Source organism: Macrobrachium nipponense, chromosome 10 (genome assembly GCF_015104395.2).
Source record: "Macrobrachium nipponense isolate FS-2020 chromosome 10, ASM1510439v2, whole genome shotgun sequence".
NCBI lineage: Eukaryota > Metazoa > Arthropoda > Malacostraca > Decapoda > Palaemonidae > Macrobrachium > Macrobrachium nipponense.
In genome coordinates this window covers 52,777,530-52,784,980 of record NC_087204.1, presented here as the reverse complement: position 1 = coordinate 52,784,980, position 7,451 = coordinate 52,777,530, and the positions used below count along the sequence as shown (strand labels likewise).

General features: G+C 44.2%; 1 protein-coding gene across 1 annotated transcript in view; it reads left to right on the top strand.

Annotated features, from left to right (window-relative positions):
- Positions 1 to 7,451, top strand: part of LOC135223972 (nucleosome-remodeling factor subunit NURF301-like) — a 216,067-nt gene that overhangs the window by 100,076 nt on the left and 108,540 nt on the right. The gene's annotated exons all lie outside the window — the stretch shown is intronic.

Here is a 7,451-nt window from a genome sequence, read left to right as displayed (position 1 = left end):
GTGTTCAGATATTTGAAGTACCATGATGCAAACCATAGATTCACTACCGATATATCATGAGTGGTAACTGAGTGTTAATTATTAATATAAATTTGAAAATTGCCCAATGTCATACTGTATGATTTTCCCTTGAAACTGACAGCGGTGGTTTACTTGGCACTAATTATCACAATGAAAATCTTGGCAAACGGCAAAAGTGATGTATATTGTCTGCCAGTATAGCCGGTTTCAACTCATCTCTCCACCTACAGGCGAGGATGTGGCATATACATGCGCATGTGTAGCTTAAACTATTTCTCCAGTAAAATGTTTGTATGTTTATATATACAAGAACCCTCATACCTCGTAAACAGGACAATTTGAACTGATGTTACCTATATATAAGTACAAGAAAAATGAGTTGTTCCGACACGGAATACAAACCTTTCGGTCCTTTTACAATAGAGAGGTAACTAGCGGCAGCTGGATGGTCATAAGCTTTCGAACAAGGGAGTTCAGTAGTTAACTGCTTGTCTGACAGTGCGCGCGCCGCGCGACTGGGAGGTGGAGAACCACTTTTGCTTTTGGCCCGCTGGTGGATAGACGTGTTTATCTTCGCTCTCTGCCCGCTTTTTTGTCATTTGCTTTTCGTATAGTTGTGTTTCTTTTTCTGTTTATATTATGTGACTGAAAATTGTAAGTACAATTATTCACTATTCTTTATTATTTAATTACATTGAAGTGATTTGTTTTGCATCATGAGTTCTCTACGCCCTCCTGTACCGACGACTGCAGGGACTGAAAGGCGTAAGTGTGGGAAATTCAGAAGTTTCCCAGAATTGATCCTCATATTTTGTGTGCTCGGTGCCGAGGGCGAGAGCACGCTCGCGCCGTGCCGTGTATTTTGGGTGAAAATGTGTAAGTGAAAATTGTAAGTAAGTACTCTTTTCCATTTATATTTTTGCCCTGTGCGCTCGGTGCCGAGGGCGCGATTGCGCTCGGCACGAGCCCTTTATTTTGTGTGAAAGTGAAAATCAGCAATGGCAGGTATTCTTTTTCATTTTCATAATTATTTTTTTGATTGGCATCAATTATTCCTATTGGATCAATGATTTCCGCTCCCTTAAACCCGGGAATTGATCCTTCCCCTTTTATTTTGTGTGAAAGTGAAATCACAAGTGCAGTATTCTTTTTCATTTTCATATATTATTTTGATTGCATCATATTCATTGGATCAAGGTTTCCGCTCTTACCCGGGAATTGATCCTTCCCCTTTTAATTTGTGTGAAAGTGAAATCGCAAGTGCAGTATTCTTTTTCATTTTCATATATTATTTTGTTTGCATCAATTCATCATGGATCAAGGTTTCCGCTCATATCCGGGAATGGATCCTTTCCCCTTGCGCTCGACCCGAGCCCTTTATTTTGTGTGAAAGTGAAATCGTAATGCAGGATTCGTTTTCATTTTTATATCTTATTATTATTGATTGCATCAATTTTCATTGTGGATCAAGATTCCGCTCATATCGGGAATTGATCCTTATGCCCTTGCGCTCGGTGCCGAGGGCACGATTGCCCTGGGGCCGTGCCGTATATTAGTTTTTGGGCTGCAGTGGGTGCTGGGGTGTGGGGGGGTGGGGGAGCGAGGGCCTGCCAAGTCATTGGAAGCTCTTCCTGACACACACCCCGCTCAGCTCCCGCGCATGGCCCTTCTCCTGGGGGGGGGGGGGGTATCTGGGTCTTCTCCTCGCCCATCTGTCGAGCGTGGAGGAGGGCGCTCGGTGCCCCAACGTACAATTGTATTCGGGGTCTTCCGTTCGTTCGGGGTGGGGTGGGGCTCTCTCTCCTCTCTCTCTCTCTCTCAGCTCTCTCGCTTCTCTCAAATCTCTCTCCCTCGTCTCTCTCTCTATCTCGGTCGCTCTCACTCTCTCTCTCTCTCTCTCCGCGCAAGGGGACTTCCCCCCCAATCACTCTACTGTTGCTTCCGCAGGTGCTGCTGCCACGAGGGGTGACCTTGGTCAGGTGTGGGCGTCCTTCGGTCTGCAGGGTGTGCATAGTGTCCAGGGGGGGGCTGCTGCGGTCACCCATGGAGCGGTAACCACGACAACGACCTTGTCGACTCCAGGGTACGCCGCCCCTCCTCACCTGGTGTACTCGCCTCACGTGGTATCAGTCTCGCCTATAGCCGCAGTGCAGGGTCCGTTCGTCGTACCGAGGGGGGGGGTGTGCCGCCGCCCCTCGGGGTTGCCGCGACCTGACTTCCCACTTGCCCTAGAGCCTCGCCCCTGGACCTGCCGCCAGTACCAGGATGTCGCTGGCTGCTGCTCCACCTCCTGTGTTACCGGTGCTGCCTGCCGTACCTGCCGATGCTGTGCTGGCTGTCCCTGCTGTTCCTGCGATGCCCATGCCTGCTGACGTCGTCCCTGTTCATGGTGGTGCTGCCCCAGACTTTGGTCTGTCCGTACAGGTGTGTCCGGGCCCTGTTGCTTCGGCTACAGCAGCCCCAGCTCCGCCCTGCATGGCAGATCTTACGTCTGTCCTGAGGAAGCTGACGAAGAAGAGGAGGAAGGTGTCATCATCGTCTTCATCTTCTTCGTCGTCGTCGGCTGCTTCCTCTTCCCCTTCGACTTCCAAGGCTTCACAGCCGAGGAAGAAGAAGGTTGCCTCCTCCCCTCCTAAGGAGTCTCCCTCGGGAGCTTCTCGGAACCCATCTCACCTCGGTGGGACGGGGGGGTTCTTCCGCTGGTCCTCCTGCTCCTTCGGGAGCGGGGCCCGTCTCTTCTTCCGCAAGGAAGAAGACTACGGGGACCAGAGGGGTACCGGCTAACACTGGTACTTCCTTGCCTGGTGTCAGGGGCTCTGCCACTACACCAGGTTCCGTCTCGGCCTCTCGTCCGTGAGAGATACCGAGTGTACCGTCACCTACCAGTGACTGCAGCCAAGAATCAGGCACCAGAGCTCGCTCGGCGCCAGTTTCACGGCACGGAGCGGAATGCTGGTGAGAGCCGCTCAGGCGCCTCCCACCAGGCCAGCTCTCGCTCTCGTAGCGACCGGCTGGCTACCTGGGTTAATGTTCCTGAAATGACTCAGACAAACGTCATCGAACTGTGCAAGCATATGACCTGTGTGAGCCTTTTCAGGGTGTCTTTTTTTTCTATAAACGATTGCACTTTATGAAAAGTGGCTAGAACATCCTTAATTTCTGCCGTTGTCATAGGGTCGCCCTCCTCCTTCTCGCCGCTGCTAGAGAACTCTTCTTGAATGACGTTATGTTGCATGGCCTCCAACTCCTTCAGGTCATCCGTCGTAAGCTCCCCTTGGTGCTCCTTGAGAAGGTCGTTGATGTCGTCCTCGTCGACGACCAGCCCCATGGACTAGCCAAGTGCAATGATCTCATCAAGATCTGGTTCCAAAACAGTTTCAGGATCGTCAACTGTTCTGAATCTGCAGCACCAAAGCTTCGCCCCAACGCGATCTCCCTCGAAGTCTCGGGGCGGATTAGCGGCATCACAGGCCAGAGTTTCCTCCACGAGGAATTCAAGGTTCGCCTCTAAACCTCCTGCCAAGCTTGGTCGATGAGTCGATGCATATGACGATGTCGAAATGCTCCTTCCAAAATTGACGCAAGGTGAGGTTTGTGGTATCGGTGATGTCAAAAAATCTCTTGAAAAGATGTTTCATGTACAGCTTCTTGAAGTTCGATATCACTTGCTGGTCCATGGGCTGGAGGAGAGGGGTGGTGTTAGGCGGTAGATAAAGAATCTTGATGAAGGAATACTCTGCTAGGATATCTTCCTCGAGGCCAGAGGGTGTGGGGAGGGGCATTGTCCAACACCAGCAGACATTTCAGGGGGAGGCGCTTCTCTTCCAAGAATTTCTTCACTGTCGGGCCGAAACACAGATTTAGCCACTCCGTGAACAAAAGCCTCGTTACCCAGGCTTTTGCATTAGCCCTCCACATAACTGGAAGGTTCTCCTTAAACACTTTGTGGGCCTTGAAGGCTCGAGGAGTCTCGGAATGATACACCAGTAGGGGCTTCACCTTGCAATCCCCACTGGCGTTCGAACAAAGTGCGAGCGTAAGCCTGTCTTTCATAGGCTTATGCCCGGGTAGTTTCTTCTCTTCCTCCGTGATGTACGTCCGACGAGGCATTTTTTTCCAAAAAAGGCCAGTCTCATCACAGTTGAAGACTTGCTGAGAACTGTAGCCTTCCTTGGTCATCATCTCGTCGAACATCTTTTTAAAGGCTTCGGCCGCTTTCGTGTCCGAGCTGGCAGCCTCCCCATGCCACACCACCGAATGGATGCCAGTCCGTTTACGAAATTTCTCGAACCATCCATGCGAAGCCTTGAACTCTGGGGTTGGTGTTGAAGTCCCTTCCCCTCCGTCGTCTTCGGCCTGGGCAATCAAATCGCCGAAAAAAGAGCTGGCCTTGTGGGAGATTGCCGTCTGCGTTATCGTATCGCCAGCGATTTCTTTGTCTTTTATCCAGACAAGAAGCAGCCGTTCCATCTCGTGCACGTGGATCCTCTTGCTGGACAAAATAGTGATGCCCTTGGAAGGTGTAGCTGCTTTGATGACATCCTTCTGCTTAAGGATGGTGCCTATTGTCGACGGATTTCGGCCGTATTCCTTGGCGATCACACTCAATCGCATACCAGCTTCATACTTCTTGATAATCTCCATTTTTGTCTCCAGAGAAAGCATTCGCTTCTTTCCGTGAGTTTCAACTTTCTTGAGACCCTTGACTGCTTATATACTGTACGTAATTTACGTATAAGTATAATAAAGTTTTCACACAACACGATAAAGTACGTATACTGCAACGAAATCTAACGAATTTACGTTACTAAACGAAATCATTAGACCGAAAGAATACGCGTGCGTATGATAACGATGCTGCTACCGAGTGGCTGAGGCACGCCGCTACGTACATAGATGCATGATGGGAGGGATGCTGACCAATAGGAGAGAAGGATCTCATGGCGGTGACTAGCATCAGGAAGCAATGGGAGAGCAGGAGAATGGTGGCGAGTCTACTCAATTGGCGGCGCGCGAGTTTCAAAATTGTTATTGGTGGTTCGGGCGAATCTCGAACTTTACAGAAACCTTTCGTATCTTGAAAACTTTTTGTATGTAGAGCCGTTGAATTTTTCGTATTAGCTTTCGTATCTCGAGGTACCACTGTATAAGCATTGTCATTGTATGCCATTTGCATTCGATATTGTTTACATTCTCAAAATTTCGGCTGATTGATATCTTCATTGCCATTACACTTGCTGGTAGAAGATATGTAATTTAAATACTTTCTTGTAAATTAACAAAGTTGGGTTTAAAAGTGGCACAACACTAGATTGTAGAAGTGCTAAGTGTGATTTTGCTAGTTTTGAACATCAATTTCGCCTGCGCTTTTTTTTCTTCTTTTATAGTGACGGCAAATGACATTGGCAATCATCCGTTTCTTGATTTTGTTGCTTATGTCTGTACTACAGGTTTACAATCACTTCATCCGTAATTTGAAAAACTGGGAATGAGGAGAGAGAGAGAGAGAGAGAAGAGAGAGAGAGAGAGAGAGAGATTCTGTTGTCTGGGTTAGGTTGTTAAACTGACACATATCCATTAGCAAAAGTCGTTAATATTTGTGTGTTGAGAATAATGTTCATTTTAATAAAACCCTTGTGTTACTGTATCTAATCATATTGCATGTATTATTACCGTAATATCAAATTATAATACGAACAGAGTGATCTGCCATTTGCATTCTGGTTTTGTTTACATTCTTAAAATATCAGCTGATTTCATTTTACCAACATCATCACTGTCTTTAGTTGCCGAATGGATCTTAATCTACAAAAGAAAGCTGGGTTTAAGAATTGCAGCTACTTTATTTATAAACGTAGTAAATTAAAAAAAGTCAACATGTATTGTTTGTCAGTTTCAGACAGTGCTTTTGCCTACCAAAACATTTTGCAGTCTGCTCATTATTCATAATTCCCAGACGTGCTTGACTTAAGAAAGTTAGATACTCATAATTCGTAGTTCCCAGTCGTGCTGAACTTTGAGTTTTGTTTATTAACCCTTAAACACCGAGCCGATATTTCCGAAAGTGTCTCCCGTATGCCGGCGGCATTCGGGAGTAAGTGCCGAAGCGGAAAAAAAGTTTTTTTTTTAAATCACAGCACGCTTAGTTTTCAAGATTAAGAGTTCATTTTTGGCTCCCTTTTTTGTCATTGCCAGAAGTTTAGTAGGCAACCATTAGAAATGAAAAAAATATCATATAAATATTGGAATATATGACAGCGCAAACAAAATTTCATTTATAATTGTATACAAATCACGCTGTGAGCAAAATGGTTAAAGCTAGTGAGTTAATTATTTTTTCGTTGTATTGTACACTAAATTGCGATGATTTTGGTATATAACAAATTGTAAAACAATCAAAGCAACACAGAGAAAATATTATCACAATATGATGCATGAATTCGTAACACGCGGACGTAAAAAAAAGTAGTTTTAAAAAATTCACCTTAAATCAAAATATTGTGCTAGAGACTTCCAGTTACTTGCAAAATGAAGGTAAATGATTGAATACTACTAGAATGTAAGAGTTTTAGCTTACAATTGTGTTTTTTTTACCATTTCTGTCGAGTCAAAGTTGACCGAAAGTTGAAATTTTGGCACTTATCGTGATTTATATGAAAATATTTCATAACTGTTAAAAGCTACAACCATGGGATGCTTTTTATTGTATTCTACATAAAATTGCACACATTTTCATATATAAAACTTTATGTAACGGCTAATATAAAACAGTGCAAACATTACAACATCCGGTTTCTGATTTTTTCGGAAGAGTTACAGTGCGGACGTAAGGAAATTTTTTTTTTCTTCAAAAATTCACAATAAATTGAAATATTGTGCTAGAGACTTCCAATATGTTGCAAAAAGAAGGTAAATAATTGAATATTAGTAGAATGTAAGAGTTTTAGCTTACAATTGTATTTTTGACCGAAGGTTGAAATTTTGGCACTTATCGTTATTTATATGAAAATATTTCAAAACTGATAAAAGCTACAACCATGGGTTGTTTATTATTGTATTCTACATGAAATTGTGCATATTTTCATATGTAAAACTTATGTAATGGCTAATATGAAAGTGTGCAAACATTATGACAATCGGACAAAAGAATTTCAGATTTTTTCTGGCAGAGTTACCGTGCGGACGTAAGGAAAAAGTTTTTTCAAAAATTCACCATAAATCTAAATATTGTTCTAGAGACTTCCAATTTGTTGTAAAATGAAGGTAAATGATTGAATATTACTAGAATATAAGAGTTTTAGCTAACAATTGCATTTTTTTTACCATTTCAGTCGAGTCAAAGTTGAGTGAAGGTTGAAATTTTTGGCACTTATTGTGATTTATATGAAAATAATGCAAAACTGATAAAAGCTACAACCATGGATTGTTTT